Source organism: Rhineura floridana, chromosome 3 (assembly GCF_030035675.1).
Source record: "Rhineura floridana isolate rRhiFlo1 chromosome 3, rRhiFlo1.hap2, whole genome shotgun sequence".
Taxonomy (NCBI): Eukaryota; Metazoa; Chordata; class Lepidosauria; order Squamata; family Rhineuridae; genus Rhineura; species Rhineura floridana.
The window spans coordinates 105,079,147-105,102,691 of NC_084482.1; the positions used below are offsets into that span (position 1 = coordinate 105,079,147).

Sequence of the window (23,545 nt, forward strand, 5' to 3'; positions counted from 1 at the left end):
CATCCACCTGGCCAGGATGGAGGACCAGAGAGTACTGAATACTCTTAAAGTGACAGGCTGGCTTGGGGCAGGAATCCGTTATAAGGGAACCCAAAGAACTTTGAGGATGATCTTCATTTCTGTTCAAGTTTGTAGAGCAAAAGAAGACTGGCCTTGAAATTCCCAGGTCTCAAGCCATTCAGGGCTTTTAAAAATTGAAACCAGGGTTTTCAGTTGTACCCAGAAATGGACTGGGAGCCAATGCAGCAGACTGGCAAGATATATCTCATTCACTTAGTTCAAGTTTGTAATCTAACCACTGTGTTTTGGGGCAACTGCAGAGTTAAAGGCAACTCTACATACCATTTTGCAGGGTTCCAAACAGGGGACAACCTTTCTGTCTGCATGAGATCCTGTTCAGAGTGTGATCTTTATGTGGAAATCTGATCTTCATACAAAGAATCCTTGCTGCCTCACAGTGCTCATTTGTACTAACCAAATTCCCTAAGTCCTAATGGTCTCACAGTCTATTATTCTCTCCCCCCCCTGTTATTTTGGCCTTTGAAATAAATACCCATGTCAGCTCAGTGTTTACCCCTCAAGCTTTCTAAGAGAAAGGCAACCATTTTCAGCTGGCTGTTCATCAGGATGTCATTTTTCAAATTCTGAATTTCAGTGATTTCGGGGGGGGGGGAAGAGAACAGGTGGGTGTGTTGAACGTTAAAACAATAATGGGCACATGCCATTTTAATTGTTGAGATTCTAGCTGACCAGGATAGCTTATGTTTATTCCATCTATTGATCATTTTTTACCATTTTGCATTACAAGGGAATTCTCTGTCAGCACCAGAGAGACTTCTGGGAACTCTGGCAGGAAGATAATTAAGCTCCCTCTCTGCTTATGCCAGAGGTTATGAACCTTCCAGGCCTCCGTTTCTGGCCCTCAGGCTACATCTCCTCCCCAGCCACACCCCCTTTCCTCAGGCCACACCTTTCAGTGGCCCTGCTTTGCATCTTCTTTCAGTGTTTTTGCTTGGCTAGAATGTATGCTTGAACTCAAATACTGCTTCTTGCTTGCTTGGATGGAGGTTAAAGGTGGATCTGGGACTGTGAGTAGAAACTCCCCTATTGTACAAGGGTAAAATTCACATTTGTTTCTCTGCCCACCTTTCCTATCACTGGTACATGGGCCCCAGAAAGCTGCCCAGAAGGAAATGTGACTCTTCAGCTGAAAATGGCTTCCCATCCCTGCCATAGACTCAAGACTGCTCAGCCTTTCCTGAGGCTCCCATTAACTTATCAAAAAATGCACATGTCTAGCTTGCTCCTGAGCCTAAATAGAAGGTCTTAGGAAGTTCCTTGGCCCAGCATAGGAAAAGCAGAACCAAATGACTTTTAGGCAACATGGCTCATTTATTTCACACACAAACCAAAATGGCATGTAGTAACCCCCATCCTTGGGAGCTTTGAAAATACAGAAATTATTATTCTTATTATTCTTATTAATTAGTCACTTTTTTCAGAATGAAACTCAAAGTGACTTACAAAAACAAAAAAACTCCAAAATATATACAAAATAAAGATCACAATATAAAAATAAAAATAAAAACAATATACCGAGCAAAACTCAAAACAATACAAGAAATATATAAATCACAAAACAATATACAATACAATTCAAATACAGCACAGAATACTATTAGGAGTCATCTTACAAGCCTAAGTAGATAAAAATAGTTAGATAAAGAGGCATCCTCATGAGTACCCTCCTTATTCTTTTCATCTGAACTCCAAACCTGTATCTATCTTCCTTTATAGGGTGGGTTTCAAGAGACATATTTGATTTCAAACTCTCATGAAGGTTTCCTTTCCCCATTTGTTGAGGCTGTGGCAGTTTACTTTTCAGATTCTTTTGTCTCCAGAGAGGATGTCATCTCTTAGATCTCCCACATGACCTCCTTGTAAAGAGGTCTATGGCCTAGATCCAGCAGGACACATTCCTCCTCAGTGAAATGCAAGGACACCTCCTCAAAGTTCACTGCTCCAAACTATAGGAAGACAGGTAGTACAACCTCATCGTTCTACATCTCCTCAGAGAGGGATGGCCCAGATAGCATTCGGAAGATGGATCCCTAACATCAGGGAATGGCATGAGGCATTGAAACTTGATCATGAAAGGCAATTTCCTGAAAATGATTTTTGTCTTGATCCATCCCTTTAATATTAGTGCTAACCTTGTCCTCTGTATGGTTTTCTCCACAGGAAATTTGGAAATGAAAGGAAAATAAGAATTAACTTGGTAAAGCCAACTATTAAAAAGAGAAACTTATACAGTATTATAGTATACCTAAGAACCGTTAAAGAAAGAAAGAAAGAAAGCAAAAGCAAAAAGAGATAGAAACATGGTCAGAACCCTAAATGCAATAATACAGCAACTAGTACATAGGGACAAAGAACTATTACAATAGTTATTGTATAGAAATAGAAAACAAAAAAGTAGAACAAGAGCTCTATTCCAAAAGGTTAGAGAAATGAAAGGGAAATTCAAAGAGTAGGGATGTTGAATAATCAACAGGGGAACACACTGACTGACCGAAATGAAATAAAGGGAAGATGGAAGCAATACACTGAAGAACTATATAAAAGAGATGCAAGGATGACAGATTCATTCATGGAGGAACCATACGATGAAGAACCAGAAATTTTAGAATGTGAGGTGAAAGCTGCTCTTAAAATACTTGGAAGAAACAAATCACCAGGAACAGATGGCATACCAATAGAATTGCTACAAGTTACTGAAACTGAATCTGTCCAAATTTTGACAAAAAATTGTCAGCAAATATGGAAACCTAAACAATGGCCCACAGACTGGAAGCGTTCAATATATATCCCAATTTCAAAGAAAGGGGATCCCAGGGAATGCAGTAATTATCAAACTATTGCCTTAATATCCCATGAGAGTAAAGTAATGCTCAAGATTCTACAATAAAGGCTCTTACAAGCAAGAAATGCCAGACGTCCAAGCTGGATTTAGAAAGGGAAGAGGCACCAGAGATCATATTGCAAACATATGTTGGATAATGGAATGGAGCAAGGAATTTCAGAAGAAAATCACCCTGTGCTTTACAGATTACAGCAAAGCCTTTGATTGTATAGATCATGAGAAACTATGGAATGCTTTAAAAGAAATGGGGGTGCCACAGCATCTGATTGTCCTTATGTGCAACCTATACTTTGGACAAGAGGCTACTGTAAGGACAGAATATGGAGAAACCAATTGGTTCCCCATTGGAAAGGGTGTGAGACAGGGGTGTATTTTATCACCCTATTTGTTTAATCTATATACAGAACATATCATACGGAAAACGGGATTGGACCAAGATGAAGGAGGTGTGAAAGCTGGAGGGAAAAATATCAATAACTTAATGCTGCTGAAAATTAAAGAGGAGAGCAGGACTACAACTGAACGTCAAGAAGACTAAAGTAATGACAACAGAAGATTTATGTAACTTTAAAGTTGACAATGAGGACATTGAACTTGTCAAGGATTATCAATACCTTGGCACAGTCATTAACCAAAATGGAGACAATTGCCAAGAAATTAGAAGAAGGCTAGGACTGGGGAGGACAACTATGAGAGAACTAGAGAAGGCCCTCAATGCAAAGATGTCTCACTGAACACTAAACTCAGGATCACTCAGACCATGGTATTCCTGATCTCTATGTATGGATGTGAAAGTTGGACAGTGAAAAACTGGATAAGAGAAAAATCAACTCATTTGAAATGTGCTGTTCTCCTCATCCATGTGGAACAAATGATGCTGCCAAACAGAGCTATGAAGAAATCACATCAAACTTTGAAGCTCTGCGAAGGAAATTCAAGGACTTTGTGGCACAGATAGTTTTTTCATCCATCCTTCCAGTACTTAGAAGAGGAGTAGAAAGGGAAAGAAAAATATTCTATGTGAATGAATGGCTATGAAGGTGGTGCCGACGTGAGAGTTGGATTCTGGGACCACGGGCTATGCTTCCTGGAAGATGGACTGCTGGCAAGTGATGGGTTGTATCTCACAAGGACTGGGAAGAATGTGTTTGGCCACAGCATGGAGAAGTTCATCAGGAGGGCTTTAAACTGAATCCTAAGGGAGAGGGAGACGTAAACTTGGTGGTAACGACTGATGAAGGCTTGTGCACAGTAATGGGAACAGAGAGATCGGCTCTAATAGGGCCCAGTAACAGTCCTCAGAAAAATGTAGTAAGGAAGCCAAGACACAAATCACATGGTCTTCGATGTCTGTATACTAATGTGCAGAGCATGGGAAACAAGCACGATGAACTTGAACTCTTAATACAGAAGGGTAATTACGACTTGATAGGTATAACTGAAACTTGGTGGGATGACTCTCATGACTGGAATACAGCAATTGAAGGATACCAACTTGTTTAAAAAGAACAGAAGGAATGAAAAGGGAGGTGGAGTTGCACCATATGTTAAAAATATATATCTCTGCACAGAAATACAGGAAGATGAGCTTGGTAGCTCCACCGAGAGTATCTGGATTAAAATTAATGGGGCAAGTAATAAAAGGAATGTGGTGCTTGGAGTCTACTACCGACCACCCAATCAAGGAGAAGACGAGAATGTAACTTTTGAAAAGCAAATTGCCAATGTTTCAAGGAGGCACGATGTAGTAGTAATGGGGAACTTCAATTATCCCGATATCTGATGGGAGACAAACTCTGCCAAACACAGCCCCTCCAAGAAATTTCCAACTTGTTTTGGAGATAACTTTCTTCTACAGAAAGTGGAGGAAGCAACCAGAGGATCAGCTGTGCTGGACTTGATTCTAACCAACAGAGATGACTTGGTGGATGAAGTGGCAGTTACAGGAACTCTGGGGGAAAGTGACCACATCATACTTGAATTCTTGATTTTAACAGTAGCAAAAGCTGAGAGCAGCCATACTTGTACCCTGGATGTCAGGAAAGCTGATTTTAATAAACTCAGAACAATTGTAAGTAAGGTTCCATGGCAAGCAACCCTAATGAGAAAAGGACTCCAAGATGGGTGGAAGTTTCTAAAAAGGAAATTCTAAAAGCACAATGGCAAGCAATTCCAACAAGGAAAAAAGGGGGGAAACAGCAGAAGAAGCCAGTGTGGCTTCACAAACAGCTTAGAGATAACCTGAAAACGAAAAAGGACACATACAGGAAGTGGAAAGAAGGCCAGGCCACAAAGGAAGAGTACAGGCAGGTATTATGGAATTGCAGGGATGGCATCAGGAATGCTAAAACAAAATGAGGTGAGGTTAGCAAGAGATGCTAAAAGCAACAAAAAAGCTTTCTTCAGATACGTCCATAGTAAAAGACAGAGAAAAGAAATGGTGGCACAGCTACTCAATGAGGATGGCGAAATGACAACAGATGACAAAGAAAAGGCAGATGTGCTCAATTCCTATTTTGGCTCAGTCTTCTCCCAAAAAAGGGTCTATGACCCTCCTGGGAAACATGAAGTAGAAGAGGCAGGATTGGAGCTTGAGATTGATAGACAAACTGTCAAAGAATACCTAATACCTGATAAACTGCATCCTAGAATATTGAAGGAACTGGCTGAAGAACTCTCAGAACAGCTGTCTGTTACCTTTGCAAAATCATCGAGGACTGGTGAAGTGTTGGATGACTGGAGGAGAGCTAATGTTTTCCTTATCTTCAAAAAGGGCAAGAAGGAGGAACCGGGGAACTACAGACCAGTCAGCCTAACATTGATCCCTGGAAAAACTCTGGAGCAGATTATAAAGCAGTCAATCTGTAAGCACCTTGAAAACAATGCAGTGATTACTAGGAGCTGACATAGATTTATGAAGAACAAATCCTGACAAACTAATCTTGTCTCGTTTTTTGATCGGGTAACCTCCCTCGTAGACTGTGGGAATGCTGTGGACATAATATATCTCGACTTCAGCAAAGCTTTTGACAAAGTGCCCCATGATATTCTGATTAGCAAGCTAGCTAAATGTGGGCTGGATGGAACAACTATCAGGTGGATTCACAGTTGGCTCCAGAATCGTACTCAAAGAGTGCTTATTAATGGTTCCTTCTCAAACTGGGTGGAAGTAACGAGTGGGTTACCACAGGGCTTGGTCCTGGGCCCAGTGCTCTTCAACATTTTTATTAACAACTTGGATGAGGAGGTACAGAGCATGCTTATCAAATTTGCAGATGATACAAAATTGGGGGGCATAGCTAATACCGTGGAAGATAGAAACAAATTCAAAGGGACCTTGATAGGCTGGAGCATTGGGCTGAAAACAACAGAATGAAATTCAACAGGGATAAATGCAAAGTTCTACACTTAGGAAAAAGAAACCAAATGCACAGTTATAAGATGGGGGATACTTGGCTCAGCAATACAACATGTGAGAAGGATCTTGGAATTGTCATTGATCACAAGCTGAATATGAGTCAACTGCGATGTGGCTGCAAAAAAGGCAAATGCTCTATTAGGCTGCATTAACAGAAGTATAGTTTCCTGATCTCATGAAGTAATTAGTTCCCCTCTATTCAGCACTGGTTAGGCCTCATCTTGAGTACTTCGTCCAGTTCTGGTCTCCGCACTTCAAGAAGGATGCAGACAAACTGGAACAGGTTCAGAGCACGGCAACAAGGATGATCTGGAAACAAAGCCCTATGAGGAGAGACTGAAAGAACTGGGCATGTTTAGCCTTGAGAAGAGAAGACTGAGGGGAGATATGATAGTGCTGTTCAAGTACATGAAATGTTGTCACACAGAGAAGGGCTGGGATCTCTTCTCGATCGTTCTAGAGTGTAGGACACGGAATAATGGACTCAAGTTGCAGGAAGCCAGATTTTAACTGAATATCAGGAAAAACCTCCTAACTGTTAGAGCTATACAACAATGGAACAAATTACCTAGAGAGGTAGTGGGCTCTCTGACACTGGAGGCATTCAAGAGGCAGCTGGACAGCCATCTGTCAGGAATGCTTTGATTTGGATTCCTGCATTGAGCAGGGGGTTGGACTTGATAGCCTTATAGGCCTCTTCCAACTCTACTATTCTATGATTCTATGAATAATGGGCTCAAATTACAGGAAGCCAGATTGCAGCTAAACGTCAGGAAAAACGTCTTAACTGTTGCAGCAGTACAACAATGGAACCAATTACTTAGGGAGGTGGTGGGCTTTGCCACACTGGAGGCATTCAAGGGATAGCTAGACAGCCACCTGTCAGGTATGTTTTAAACTGGATCCCTGCACTGAGTAGGGGATTGGACTCGATGGTCTTATAGGCCCCTTCTAACTCTACTGTTCTATGATTCTAATAGAAAGCAATAATACACAACGTGCAGAATATACTACATGCACAATATCCAAACTTTTTGTTGCCTGGCAGAGGAATCTGTGGCAATGGGGAACATTTTTCTAATTTTGGAGATATGATTCTCACTTTTATCATGAAAAAGTTAGAGCCTGTTGTTCTGGGACATATACAGCATTGCTATGCTAGTATTAAAATTTTATAGCATATATTATTAAAGGATGAGCCAATATTGCAAAGATTACCACCCTGGGGCCTTTAACTTGGATGAATAGTGAAATTACTGATCTGTGGCTATCTTCTAAATAGTGTGTGGAAGTGGAAATCTTATATCTTTGTTATTTTTAAAATTGCTTCTCCCTTTAGGCTAAACAGAGTGATCTGCTATGAGTACACACATTAATGTTGAAGCACTGAGTCAGGCACAAAGCCTTTTTAATTGAATGGCCTAGTAATTAGCATGGCTTTTGGGGTTAAATATAGTAAGATCTATCAACAGACTGTTCCAAATGGCTGCATGGTGATCTCTATGCAAACACAACTCCATACCCAGCTGTATTGGACAATCGATCCCCTAAATTTCCAGAACAGCTTTGGGAGCAGCTTCTGACGTAGAACTAATAAGAATTCTTAGCATTTACATAACACTTTGGAGAGTTCAAAGCACAGTGCACAGACCACATTAGTAATCATTGACAGCAACTTTGTAAGGCAGCCCAGCATGACATAGCGCAGATGGGTACAGGCTGAGACTAAGGGAATCATCAATTGCCTAATGCTAACTAATGAGTTCACTTTCTGGTTTGCGCTTTTAGTTACTACTTCTGTGCCAACTGTTTGTTTTGGTTTTATCACTTACCTTAAAAATCAATGGGTAAAATTCAGCACCCAAAATCAGTTGCCTGAAGCGGTTGCCTGGTCGCTCTACTTAATGGTAAGCTTTCGCAGAGAAGGAAAATGTTAAATTTATGCTAAATTCTCGGCTGAAACAAAATGTTCAGCAAATCACAATAATCATATATCAATACGTTCAGTGCCAGCTGTCACTCACAAGCCCTTCCAAGCTATTAGCTACTGTGATGCTAGGGAATTCCCACAGGTTCTCATTCTGAGGAGGAAGAGTCAGTCGTGGAATGTTAGAAATGAGGGTGTCCAGTGTGCCAGAAGTGAAAAGTAGATGACTTCTACCAAGCATGTTGTACCTTGCAAAGACAAATTTTGTTACACAGAGTTGTCTTTTTCCCTCCTCTGATGATGCCCCCAGAGCTGGAGACAGAAGTAATCCCCTGCCTCCGCCCAGAGAAGTGATGTCAGTTTGCAGGAGGGATTGCTGCTTGAGGAGGACCTTTATCTTAAATCATACAATGACCCATGGCAAAAGGTGGAATCTGAACACAGGACTCCTAAATCCAAATTTCACTCTCTATACCCTGGACCATGTGGTTTTCATATTAAAACTGAAAGCTCTGGGCATCTCCCTGATCTTCCTGCTCTTTTCCATACCAGAAAATCCCAACAGGAGCCATTTTTCTTCTTCAGCTATTTCAGAGGAACATTTGGGGTTCTGATACATGTGTGTGTCTGCTTATATGGCTCTATCTATTTATGACAATAAACAAGCACATTGACAAGCTTTTAAATTGTTTTTAATTTTTTTTAATTGTGTTTTAAATTGTTTTTTTGTGTTTTAAAATTTGTATATTTGTTTTTAATGTTTTTAATTGCTGTAAACCGCCCAGAGAGCTTCGGCTATGGGACGGTATATAAATGACATAAATAAATAAATAAATAAATAAAATGCTATACTGTCCAGTACTGGCTTCACTGGGGCAGCATTTCATTCATGTCATGCTGGGCTGCCTTACAAAGTTGCTGTCAATGATTACTAATGTGGTCTGTGCACTGTGCTTTGAACTCTCCAAAGTGTTATGTAAATGACATAGCATGACATAGCGCAGATGGGTACAGGCTGAGACTAAGGGAATCATCAATTGCCTAATGCTAACTAATGAGTTCACTTTCTGGTTTGCGCTTTTAGTTACTACTTCTGTGCCAACTGTTTGTTTTGGTTTTATCACTTACCTTAAAAATCAATGGGTAAAATTCAGCTCCCATTGCACTTTACTGTCCCTCAACGTCTCGGCCCATAGTTCTCCTGTTTTGCCTGCTGAACACTTGGCTGATTATTCTGAATTAATATATGAGATCATCTCTCCTCACATCTCCCTGTACCAGATATGGGGAATGCTGTAGTCCTCCAGATCTTACTGGGCTCCAACTCTGTCAGCCCCACTCAGCATGCCCATTGTCAGGAAAAGTGGGACTTGTACAAGTCCCTCATCCCTGCTGTAAACTTTGCTTCTTCCAGCACCAAGGTTTTATCTGTCATAGGACCTGTATGAGACTACCCACTTCCCATCTACCTGCCTTCTCAACCACATTGTCATCTTCTTGCCCTCTCCTTCCTGACCCTTTTCTTTCCATTCTACCTGTAGCACATCGTCACTGATGGTACCTAGGTCCTAGGTGAATGCTTGCTTTCACATCATGAAATAAAGAGATGAGACACTTGGCATATGGGTTATCTAGGGCCACACAACCCAGAACTGCAGCAAACCTTATAATAGTGTTGGGCATGCAGGAGCCACCTCTGCATTGCTCCCTGTATTCACTTAGGACAAGGCTATCCCAGCCCTGAATTGGAGGTAGTGAGCTCTCTCTATTCTACTACATGGGCCACACCTTTGCAAGTGTTAAGGGAGAACTTCCTGTGTCATTAACCCCCCTCCCAAAGCCCCGCAGGTCTCATAGCCCTGAGAGGTGGGTCTAAGGCATTCTCCTTCACCATGGTGGGGTTCAGTAATGTTCTTCTTTGCATCGGTTACTTTACCACACATCCCTGGTGTCATGACCAGTTCTAACTGTCTCTATTAAATATCTTCCAACATTACTTGATTGGTTTTCCCCACAGACAACAGCACAGAGCAGGCGGGGAAAACAACATCAACCATGCCACTCACCAATGTGAGAAATGGGTAAACATTTCCTACTTGGTCCTTAAATGACCAGCTGTGCCTTCACTGCAACTTCATGGGTGGGCACTGAGATCAAGGGACAAAGAGGGCTGGCCAGAGGAATTGGAATAAGATCTCCCCAGCAAGCTTCCATCATCAGGAAACTCTGTTGTGACAGTTCATGTGTTCCATTATATGTGGGGGTGAATGAAATGCTGCCCCAGTGAAGCCAGTACTGGACAGTATAGCATTTTATTTATTTATTTATTTATGTCATTTATATACCGTCCCATAGCCGAAGCTCTCTGGGCGGTTTACAGCAATTAAAAACATTAAAAACAAATATACAAATTTTAAAACACAAAAAAACAATTTAAAACACAATTAAAAAAAATTAAAAACAATTTAAAAGCTTGTCAATGTGCTTGTTTATTGTCATAAATAGATAGAGCCATATAAGCAGACACACACATGTATCAGAACCCCAAATGTTCCTCTGAAATAGCTGAAGAAGAAAAATGGCTCCTGTTGGGATTTTCTGGTATGGAAAAGAGCAGGAAGATCAGGGAGATGCCCAGAGCTTTCAGTTTTAATATGAAAACCACATGGTCCAGGGTATAGAGAGTGAAATTTGGATTTAGGAGTCCTGTGTTCAGATTCCACCTTTTGCCATGGGTCATTGTATGATTTAAGATAAAGGTCCTCCTCAAGCAGCAATCCCTCCTGCAAACTGACATCACTTCTCTGGGCGGAGGCAGGGGATTACTTCTGTCTCCAGCTCTGGGGGCATCATCAGAGGAGGGAAAAAGACAACTCTGTGTAACAAAATTTGTCTTTGCAAGGTACAACATGCTTGGTAGAAGTCATCTACTTTTCACTTCTGGCACACTGGACACCCTCATTTCTAACATTCCACGACTGACTCTTCCTCCTCAGAATGAGAACCTGTGGGAATTCCCTAGCATCACAGTAGCTAATAGCTTGGAAGGGCTTGTGAGTGACAGCTGGCACTGAACGTATTGATATATGATTATTGTGATTTGCTGAACATTTTGTTTCAGCCGAGAATTTAGCATAAATTTAACATTTTCCTTCTCTGCGAAAGCTTACCATTAAGTAGAGCGACCAGGCAACCGCTTCAGGCAACTGATTTTGGGTGCTGTGAAAGGGCATGCTTGGTTAGCCTTGGGTACGATGCACCATCACTGGGGGAAGGCATCAGTTACTGCTCTGCCTCAGGCAGCAAAAAGCCTTTGGCAGTCCTGATTACATGTGTAGCCCACTCATGTGAGGGGTTATTTATGCAGGTTGGCCGACTGCAGCAATGTCCACGTTGGCTCTTATGCAAGATGCTGTGTGTTACGATGACGTCTGCATCCAAAATTTATGACCAAGAAGGTAGTGTTTACTTTAAGCAAAGACATTAAGCAAAAGCTTGTTGTAAATATAAGCCTCTGAGCTCTGCTGCAGCCTTGCCTGGATTTTTCTTTTGGCCTGCCTTTCTGTGCATTCTGGCTTCCTGTTTCAATAAGCTTGAAGACAGGAAGGGAGCGTGTGGCTTCAGACCAAAATGCTGCTAGTTGTCTATCTCTGCTCTACTGCAAGATATTAAAACTGTAACAAGCACGGTAGACAGTGTCCATAGGATAGTGGCTATAGGAAGCCAGTTTAGACATTGGTATGCTGATGTAATGACTAGTGATAGGACTAATTCAGAACGGGGGGAGTTCAGAATATAAGCTGTCCTCAGAAGCAGTTAGTTGGAAGCAGGATGCCTCTGAATACCAGTTACCGGGAGTCACACACGGGTAAAGTGTTGTTGTGCTCATGCCCTGCTTGTGGACTTCCCATAGGCATCTGATTGGATACTATGAGAACAGGATGTTGGATTAGATGGGTCTTTGGCCTGATCCAGCAGGATTCATTTTATGTTCTGAAGTTAAAAAAGATGATGATGATCTCAATCTGTATCTTGCCCTTCCTCCCAGAGGAGACCAAGCTTATAGACCAAGCTCCTACTTTTCTAAATCCAGGGGTGGTTGTACTGCTATTCTATCCCTGTCCCACCATTTCCCCTTCCTCCCGTATCATCTGGTATTGATGGCATAGAAGGAGAGTTCTCTGGAAGCCTTTAAGTAAGGCCTTCCTAACTGGCACCTAAACATAATGGATGCATGGGAATCTTTGGCCCTCCAGCTGCTTCTGAACTACAACTCCCATCAGCCCCAGCAAGCATGGCCAATGGCCAGGAATGATGAGAGTTGTAGTTCAGCAACATCTGGAGGGCCAAAGGTTCCCCACACATGCATGCTTTGTGCCATGTGTCAGGGTGCTTGGAAAACATAGGGACTCAAGGACCCTGAATAATTACGTTTCCCAGGCTTCCTGGTGCGTGGGATGCTGTAGCATTAGAGGAGTCAGAGTTGGAGGCCTTAACATGGGAGCACACATGGCTTTCATATGGGATAGAATAGAAATTCAAATAGACAGTGTGGGGGTGGGCAGGAATTGTTTATGATTGTGCTAACATTGGACAGGTCAGGTAGTACAACAGTTAACAGTGGTTTCCACCTTCAAAGGCACATAGGAGGGCATAAAATGAAAGTAGAGAAACAACATATGCTGAGCAAATGGATATTACAATATCCTATTGCCAGATATTAGGTGTGAACTTGCCTCCCAAGGCTTTGGAGAGCTGGCAAATAAATGGTCCCTAGTTCCTGCTCAGTCTCTGCCTGTTACCATCACTACTTGGCAACTCCTGGATCAGCCTGCAGTTCTATAGCAATGTTGTTGGTCATAATGTTAGCAACATTATCCTTAGCCATTAACATTACCCATCTAAAGGCTTCAATCTTAACCTCACTCACCTGGGACTCACTTACTTGATTATTTGGATCTTAAGTATGTTTAGATGTCCATTATATTTAGATCTACTCTGAATAGGAAAGATAAGACAGCATGTTGATCAGAAGGAGTGGCTATTGTTCCTGACTGTCAATGGTAGAGATGAACTCAAAGTAATGTTAGTGGTTAGATATCTGAAGGCAAAACATTTTCAACAATTGCTGATGTCTGGAGCTAACAAGCAGTAATTTTTTTATATGCAAATCTTTTCCCCTGTGCCATTCTATCTTCTGTTCTGATTTGCCTCTCTAAGCTTCACTTGCTTTATTTTAGCAATACTTGCCTGCCCAGCATTGCCAATTACTTCTGTCAATTAGATTCTGAAGTACATTCTTACTAAACTCAACTTGCCTCTTGCTCGCAAACATTATTGCAGCATTCCTTTCTAATAGAATTCTGGGTTGGATTGTTTCGTCGCATTAATATGCAACTCCTGGAGTGACTGTTAAGCTTTTCCTAGAAGTACATGAAGGAATATTTTAAAAGCATGCTATGAAAAAAGCACTTCTTGTGTCATCACAATGTATAAATGGCAAATGGTATCCATGGGACTTGGATAGGCTGGAAGAGTTCTTGATTTCCAGTGCATTAAAGATTTTGATTTCATGTTTGGTGGTAGTTTCCTGCATTTGTGGGTATCTTTGTTTTGTTTGTGGGTGTCTTTGTTTTCTTTTGGATACCATGCCTGGTGGTTTGAGGGGCTGGCTCCAGGTTTGAGGGGCCCTCAGCAAAATACCCCCTTGTGGGTCCCCTCCCACATCAGTGAGCCCCCTTCTGACAATATTTGCAGCACCAGGTAACAGCATTAGTTATGCTCTGATCAGCACTGGGCAGCTAGGGATTGCCATTTTAATTTCTCACCATGCCCCCCACATTCTAGGGCATTGTGGGAAATTAAAATGGTGACTCTTTGCCCCAGACACCTGCCACTGATAAGAGCACTGGAAAATTTGTTTTCAAGGGGACCCAATGTTGGTATTAGCTACCTGCTAATACCCTGTGGGCCCTGCTGGCATCCGGGGAACCTCAACAACTGCCCAAGGATGCTCTGTGCTGATGCCAGCCCTGACTGCTCTGTCACTCTGGACTTTTTTGGGGAGGGAGGGCTGGATATAAATTGAAGTAATATCAATATTATTATTATTATTAAGAATAAGAATAAGAAGAATGGTGGTGGTGGTACTACTACTACTGATGATGCTGATGATTATTATATGCTACCCTACGTAATATTCATCTCAGTGTGGACTGTGCAGCTTTGTACATTGTGCTGATCTTTTAAGTACTATATTGGCATGCTGATGGACTTAGGGCCCCTCCAGACTGGAGTTTGATTGCAGGTGTATTCTGCAACATGTTCTTGACACAATATTAGTGCATTAGTGGTAGATTTATTCTGTGTAGACAGAATCAATGAATTGACTATAGGTGCTTCTGAGGAATACTCACACATGGTCTGAAACCCTGGAGGGGAGGGGGTGTCACAGAATGTCTTGCAATGCCAAAGTGACAACCTACGCAGCCTATGTGGCCAAAGGAGAGGGAACCAAAACCTAAATTAGAGTTGACTGGATATGTCCAAAGAGAGAAAAAGAATGGGAAAACATTCGGACTGCCAGCAGAATTGTTACTCCAGTAGAAGTCTCCCCATTAAAAGTTTTTAAAGGACACGAAAGTGGAAATGGAGCCTATGGCTAGTCTCTACCCACCCAGTGGCTCTGAAACAGATTGGGCTGCTTTCCAAAGCAGATATAATCTTGTGGTCGGTGCACACCCTAGTAAGTGTGTGGGTGAGTACACACATATGTCCACACTTTGGCTTCTTGTGTGAAAGCTGGGGTAGCCTTGTTTTTTCCTTCTAATCTTCTCTGCGAGCAATGGAATGTCATCAAGTCCCATTGCTCCCAGAGACTTGCTCTACTGTTTTCAAAGCACACAGTGGCAAGAAGTCCCATGTGCTAGCTGCCCCTTTTAAAAGATAAGGAAAAATGTTACTGGACAGAGGCAGTGCTGCAGCTCTTGGACCACCTCATAAGTGTATAGATAGATAGATAGATAGATAGATAGATAGATAGATAGATAGATAGATAGATAGATAGATAGATAGATAGATAGATAGATAGATAGATAGATAGATAGATAGATAGATAGATAGATAGATAGATTTCTATGAAGGTCCACGTGGAATCCTATTCCATATAGGACTAGGATGGGCTGGACTTTCGTGCATCTGTTTATCCCTACTTCAGAGCTCCCTCATGTATTCCTAGCCAAGATAAGGACCCGGATACTTCAAAGCAGAAGCTCTATAGCCTTTGGCTTGTATCTGAGGCTGTGAGCACACTAGTTATCTACAGCAAAGTATTTCCAGCGACCACACCTGTAGGGGGAACAGCTTGATCTGCTGATCAGTTTCGAAATCTGTTTGAAGCTGAATTTTTAAAAAATGCATTCAAGCTGCCCCCACCAGGTTTTACCTTTTGCCGGGTTTGACAAGCTTCATGTGCCCCCATTTTCAGAAAAGAAAGGTAGAGACGCATTGGAACTGGCAGAACAGTGAGTGTGTATGTACCGTGAGACCATGTTTCTAGACAGAGTAAGTGGAGAGTAACCAGGTCATGAGCCAAAAGACATATCTATTCTCCCAATTTTCAGTGTATCCTTCCAGAATATATTCAAACCTAAAGTTTGAACTCACTTGTGCACGTTTTTGGGTACTCAGTGAAAGGGCAGGATAACAAGGATAAACATCTACAATGGATAATGGTGGGTATGTTTTTTGAGAGAGGAAAGACAAAATAGCAGACACAAAGCCTAAGGAAGAGAACTGTAAACTGCTGTCTTGCTCAACTGAACCTAGGAATATATTATTATTATTATTATTATTATTATTATTATTTGTAGGGATAGCATGGATACAAAGCCATTTACTCTGACACATCCTATGGAGATCAGTGATGTACCTTAAAAATGTGGGTTGGGTGGTGGTACTGGGAATGTGTGGGAGTGCTATTATAAAGCAGATGTTAAATCTAGATTATTAAACTAAATAATACTGTGATCCTATGGGTAGAAATTGTTATTCTAAATGGCAATCCTCTTTTAAATAGCTTTTATTTAAAATCCAGTTCTTTATTTCAAAATTGCATTGCAAAAAAGATTGCCTACCTCCATCTGATGCATTTAAAATGAGGATTGTAATGGACTTCGGGATCAGGGATCATGTTTTGTTGTTAGGATGTACTTACTAGAACCCTTTTACTCTGATCTACAAAGCATCTTTTCAAATAGCGAATCAGTGCAATTACTATGATTATTTAGAAATGGCAGAAAGCCATATTGAAATGGCTGACATTGTTATATGAATTATCTCCATCTCCTCATGTCTAAACTTTTGAATACATTTGGCTAAACAAAATGGTTGCAAAGGAAAACATTCCAGAAGCTATGAATTTTCCTAGTCTAATGTGACAATCAGCCTTTCCTGCTGAGCTATGGCCCAGTTCTTTGTTTGCTTACTTAATTCTTTCATTTACTTTCTTCAAGTCTGGGACTGCTGGTGTATCAGGCTGTTGTGATATCTGAGAAATAGACTGAATGGAACTACTCTGTAATTTTGACAGGCCTGGCAATATTCAACTCCCTTTAAAAAAGTAAGTCATTTTGTAGGGCTGTTTTTTTTTAGTAAAACTCAAGTTTCCACAGGGTTCAGAATGCATTTTTTACATGTAATATATGTATAGTAGGGCCCCACTCATACAGCGGGTTACGTTCTGGACCCCCGCTGTAAAGCGAAAACCGCTGTAAAGCGGAACCCATTGACTAACATTGACCAAAATGGTGCCCGACGGCAAAAAAACACCGTAAAAGCAGAACGAGCGCTGTAAGAGCGGGGCCTTTCTGCAATTGACAACCGCTGCATTAGTAGAACGCTGTAAAATGAAGCGCTGTAAAGCGGGGCCTACTGTACCCATCATGGTGCCAGAAAGATTATATGAAGAAATGACATGCCCTGACACATCTTCAGTTGTCTTTCTCCTTCACTGATTACTAGTGGGAACTTGATCAAACAGCAACAATGCAGTGAGACATATAATGATAGCCGGGGCTAGTAAAATAAATCCCTTGTTTAACAAATGTCAGAACAGCTGAAGTTCTCCTCCGTTCCTGCTAACTTTCCAGTTCCTTCTCAAACATTATACTTCTGTGTGACCAATTACCTTGACCTTTCTTGCTTTTATATGTTCATTCAACTCGCATTCTAAGGAGTACCAAAAATTAAGGGGATCACATTCTGAAGCTTTAAAACCCCAAGAATCCATTTTGTTCAGTCATAGAATCATGGAGCTGGAAGGGATCTCACAGGCCAATGCAGAAAACCCACAATGACAGTATCCCTAACAGCTGAGCATCCAGCTTCTGCTTGAAAACCTCTAATGAAGGAATGTCCACCATGTCCCCTAGCAGTCTGTCCCACCATCAAACAGCTCATATCATCAGGAAAGGCAGCTATAATGATCAGGTGGCTGGAACGACTCCTCTTGGGGTAAAGGTTACAACATTTGGGGCTTTTTAGTTAAGACAAAAGGTAAGAGGTTTGATGATAGAGGGATATAAAATTATGCAACATGTGGAAAAAAGTTTGTTTCTCTCTCATAATGCTAGAACCTGGGGATATTCAATGCAGCTGTTGGAAGATTCAGAACAGACAAAGTAAGTAATTCTTTCCAAAGAACATAGTTAAACAATGGAATTTGCTTCTACAAGAGGTAGTGATGGTCACCAACTATGATGACTTTGAAAAGTGAATTGGACAAATTAATGGATAATGCTACTAGTCAATGGCTACTAGTCATGATAGCTACCTTCACCGTTGGAGGCAGTATGCTTCTATATAAGTTTGTTTATTTATTTGTAAAATTTATATCCTGCCCTTCCTCCCAGAAGGAGCCCAGGGTGGCAAATAAAAACACTAAAAACCTCTAAGACATCTTAAAAACAAAGCACATTACAGTAATCCAGCCTGGAGGTTACCAGTGCATGGACCACAGTTGTCAGGCTATTCCGGTCCAGAAATGGCCATAGCTGTCTTACCAGCCGAAGCTGGTAAAAGGTAGTCCTAGCCACTGAGGTCACCTGGGCTTCTAGCGACAAAGATGGATCCAGGAGCACCCCCTGTTGCTGGGTATTGCAGGTGGGGAGTGCTTTTGTGCTCAGGTTCTGGCTTGGGGACTTCCACAGACATCTGGTTGGCCACTGTGAGGATGGGATACTGTACTAGATGGGCCTTTGGTTGATCCAGCAGGCTCTTCTTATGCTCTTAAACTTCCTAAAGTTTAGTCTAAATCTTTTGTCTTGTAACATGAACTCATTGGTTTACATTATACCTTCTGGATCAACAGAAAACAAACATCATCTATTATCTATGTGACAGCCTTTCAAATATTGAAGATGGTTCTTATCTCTTCTCCAGGCTAAACATACCAACTCCTTCAACTTTTCAATATAGGAAATATCTATTTTTCAGTTTTAGAAGCCAGGAACATAGGAAGTTACCTTATGCCTAGTCAGACCATTGGTCTGTCTAGCCCACTATTGTCCACACTGGCTGACAGCAACTTTCAAGGGTTTCAGACAGGGTTCTCTCCCAGCCCTACTTAGAAATGCTGGGGATTGAACCTGGGACCTTCAGCCTATGATGCCCTACCACTGAGCTATGGCCCTTCTCCTAAACTTGGCAGGAATTGGAGAACAGATTCACACACGTGTACAGCACTAGCATATATCATAGAAACATATCACAGGAACATAGAAAGCTTATACTGAGTCAGACCATTGGTCCATCTAGCTCAGTAGTGTCTACACTGACTGGCAGTAGCTCTCTAGTGTTTCAGGCTAAAGTATCTTCCAGCTCTACCTGGAGATGCCAGAGATTCATCCTGGGGTGTTCTGCATGCAAAAGAGATGCTCTACCACTGAACTGCAGCCCTGCAGAGGTTACCTCCACTATCTGATATTGGACTAGATGTTTGTTGTTGTTGAGCCTTTCTGCATTTCACAGCTGGATAAGCCATTCACAGTTTATTACTGAAACAGTTCTTGCTTCTGCTGCCAATATTATCACCCCTCACACTTCTATGCCTGGTACTAAAGAGACTAAACCTATTTCCTGTCTGAGCATATTTGCTCTCTTTTCTTTGGAGAAAGATAATGCCGTCATGCTAGTTATAAATGTGTAGTAAAGGAGCTAGGGGAAAGTCCATTAAAAGAGCTAGGCAAAAGGCAATGACTTTCTTTAAAGAATATTTGCTCCAGCAAAGATGGCCCACGACATTTTGACAGAAATCCCAGTGGTGCCCTCTACAGTTGCAAAAATATAACAAGCTAAGCAGCTGGCAATAGTTGGCTACCTATTAAAGGTGCTCCTTTGTCTGCCCTCTGAGTTGGCCCACCTTACCCTCTTTAAAGCTGTAGCTAGCCGTTTACCCCATAGTAGTTAAGCTTTCAGATCTGACCAATGGCAGTACTGGGATATCCTTAAGACACATACTGTAAACTAGAGATCTTAATGCAGTGTGTTAAGGATGCTTCTGCCTACCTATAATGCTGCTATGGACCTGTTTTCTTTACTGCACGGGTCACCAACTTTTTGGGCTAGTGGGTACTTTTAGAATTTTGAGAAAGTGCCATGGGGTGTGTGGCATAACCCAAAATGGCTGCCGTGGGGCATCTGGCATCATGCAAAATGATGTTTATAGAGGTGTGGCATAACACAAAATTGCTGCCACATCTAAAAGAGCAGGAAATGAAATAGGAACACAAAATGGTACATGCTCCTCACCCCCACCCCAGCATGGGGAAAAAGGCACTTATATTAGTCAACACTGTGGTTGCCCTCAGAAAGAAGCTCTTTGCATCTCTTCTCTGTTCAGAATGGAAGGGAGCGTGGGTGTCCAATCCTGGCATCCAGTGAAATATAGGCATGTTTAAGGGTGCACGTTCAATGTAGGAGAGGCCAAGTGGTGCAAACAGAAACTGAGCAGGGAGAGCAAACAGTCTCTCATCTATTGTGGATTATTGTGGAGATATTTACTGAGACCTTTTACAGGTGCCATTGGATGAGCTGATGGGTGCACTTGCCTGGTTTACTGTCTACTGAACTAAGTAGTTGTTAGCTCTGCACTCCATGGTGGATGGAAAAGCAAGAAGGCAGTGTGTCACAGAAACATAGGAAGCTGCTTTATATTGAGTCAGACCATTGGTCCATTTAGCTGAGTACTGGGTACGCTGACTAGTAGTGGCTCTCCAAGGTTTCAGGCAGGGGTCTCTCCCAGCCCGGAGATGCCAGGGATTGAACCAGGGACCTTTTGCATACAAAGCAGATGCTCTACCATTGATTCTTAGATCTCTCTCTCTCTCTCTTAGAGACATTTTATTTTCTCTGAGTAGTTTTGTGGAAAATCCTACAGAAAAAAAAGTACTTTTTAAGGAAGCTACAGCAGAGGAAATAACATGCACTGCATGCCACCATTGCATGAATACCCTACAGAAAATTACATATAGTGACTTTGTTGCATACGTTCCACAACTGTCCAGTCAGATGACTAAGGGAATCCATCTGCAAGCAGGAACTGAGCATGTCTATTTTCTCCCCACCAAGCTGCCTACAAGGCTATGCTTCTTTCTTCCATTCCAATATCTGGGTAACAGGTGAAATGCATGTTCTGTTTTTAGCCATTTGCACGAATGCTCTGAAATCAGGAAAGTGTGGACCTCCACTGCTTGATCTTCTTTCCCAAGGAAGCGGGTGAAAGAAGGAACTTGGTTGGTTTTGTCTGCACCTGAGTGAAGCTGACTCGCAGACCCTCCCTTTTCTTATTTGTCAAGTGTCAGTTTGAGGTTTGTTTCCATTACTAGGGGAAAGGTAGGAAAACATTCTTTTCAATCAACATGTAACAGTTGGAGGGTGAGGGGGGAAAAGCATGATTGAACAGCATCTTGGAGTTGAATTGGCCAAGACTTGCTTTTAACCCAGTGATGTGTAACCAGTGGCCCTCCAGATGTTGTTTGGACTCCAACTCTATCAGCCCCAGACAGCATGGTCAGCAATAGTGGAGCTGTATTGATTCCATAAAGGAAGCCACAGACCTGAACTTACAAGATCTGAACAGGGTGGTTCACGACAGATGCTGTTGGAGGTCGCTGATTCATAGGGTCGCCATAAGTTGTAATCAACTTGAAGGCACATAACAACAACAATAGTTTAGAAACATCTGGAGGGCCACATGTTCCCTATGCCTGTTTTACTTCTGGTTCAGGCTTTAAAAAGGATGCTTGTAATGACTGGTGTAGTAAATAACTCAAACAGAATGTTTCCTTCTTAGGCTGCAGACACGCTAGGTGCTTCGAAAGCACCAGACCGTTTTCTCTGGCTTTGATTTAAAACGTGTTTGCCCATGGCTGGACACATTTTCCTTCCTCACTGCTGATCTCAGACCTTTTAGGACCACCCACAGGAAAGTGCTGGGCCAATCACTGTTTTTGCTCTACCTACAGCAAAGAGTTTTTATTGGACACACCATGGAGTGGAAACGAGTTGATCTACCAAACAGTTTTGATTTTGGTGTGAAGCTGATTTCACAGAGAAATGCACTGGAGCTGCATTTTCCCAGGTTTTGGAGTAGAAAGGGGTGGAGTTTGACTAGAGTTGTGTATCCCTGGCTTCAGAAAACAGAGGTGGAGAAGCGATGGAGCCAGCACAAACGCAAGTGTGTCTCTACCCTAGTTTCTTTGAGGATCACAGGGAAGAGGGGAGGAAGTCAAGTAGTAAAGGAAGAGGGGAGCATTGGATGAGTTGGAAGACCTGAACAACTAGGAATGGTCTTGCCATCTTCAAATGGTGGACCTAGGGTTATCCTTATCTTTTTAAGCAAAGCCATAATAGGAGCTAGGAAGCAATAGCTAATGTGTAAGTTCATATTTTGTACTCCCTAACAACCTGAAGTATCAGGTTTCTGTGTACAGCAAAAATGGGACCTAGGGCTTAGAAATGTAAATATTTGCATGCACAGAACAGTCTGTTTTTCTTCCTGCACTTTCATAGGCTGAGTAGGATGCAGAAAAATAAATCAATATTCTTCATGTTTGTCAGCTGTTCTTTAATGCTCCTGTAAACTAAGCTGGACTACATGTTCATTCCAAAGTGTATATTTGTGTTTTATCCTTCTGTTGTGTAATGAACTTTGAAATTTACAATTTAGGCTGCAATCCTTACCATGTCTACTCAGAAGTAAGATCCATTGAATTCAGGTTAATGGGGGTAGGATTGCAGTGTAAATCCAGGAGATTCTCAGTGGTCTAATTATGGGACAGGTGATACTAGTTTTACAAACTTGTTTCCAGATTCTGCTAGAATTTGTCATTTAAGAATAGACTTTCACAGAATCTCAACACTTTATTCTGTGTTAATTTAGCTGGAACATCTACAGTCCTAGTTATATAATTGCTCAGAGATGAGTCATATGATTAATCAATAAGAAAATTCTTTAGATAGTATGGAGTGATTGCATATCCCTCTTCTGCACAAGATAAATTATTTGTTAACCAGGCATTCATGTCTCCCACTCTGTCAAACTTCATTCTGGAACCACTTTGTCAGGGATCAATGTTTGCTATAAATACCAGTTTGGTTTTTTTCTGCAAAAATATTAATATTGCTATTTTTAAAACATCAATTTTCATAGATTTTATAAAATATCACTATTTTAAATGAAATATCAATAGTAATATCAATATTTTCAGGGAAATATCAACACTGATATTTTTTAGGCATTTTTTTTAAAAAAAATCTGCTTCTGCTGCAGAAAACTGCTGGAAAAAACCCGATCCCCGAGGACAAGCAAGCATGAATAAATAGGAAATCTAATGTAAGATTATAATTTTGTGAAACTGAAGCACATCCCTAATGTAGAAGGTCCAGGTTCAATCCGTGGCATTTCCTGTGTGAAACCTGGCAGCAGTGGCCTGCACCTGTGTAGCCCCGACATGGCCACTTCCCTGCCTCCTCCCCATTCAGGTAAGCAGCAGTGATACTGCTATTAGGAGGGCCGCTTTGAATGCCGGAGAGCTGCTGTCACTCAGTGTGTCGGCAATACTGAGCTAGATGGACTGTTAGTCTGGCTCAGTATAAGACAGCTTCCTATGTTCATATCCAAACCCTACCTTACATAGGTAATTGTCACACTGGTTTGTGTGTTTATTTAAAAGATTTCTAACCTGACTTTTAGGACACACTGCTCTCACAAGGCATT

The 23,545-nt window shown here is 41.6% G+C and overlaps 1 long non-coding RNA gene across 1 annotated transcript in view; it reads left to right on the plus strand.

Annotated features, from left to right (window-relative positions):
- Window positions 1–21,910: 21,910 nt before the first annotated feature.
- LOC133382244 (uncharacterized) overlaps window positions 21,911–23,545 on the plus strand; it is a 78,264-nt gene continuing 76,629 nt past the window's right edge. Inside the window, exon 1 of the long non-coding RNA XR_009761868.1 lies at window positions 21,911–22,003. This is a non-coding gene — a long non-coding RNA (uncharacterized LOC133382244). The remainder of the gene's footprint in view (window positions 22,004–23,545) is intronic.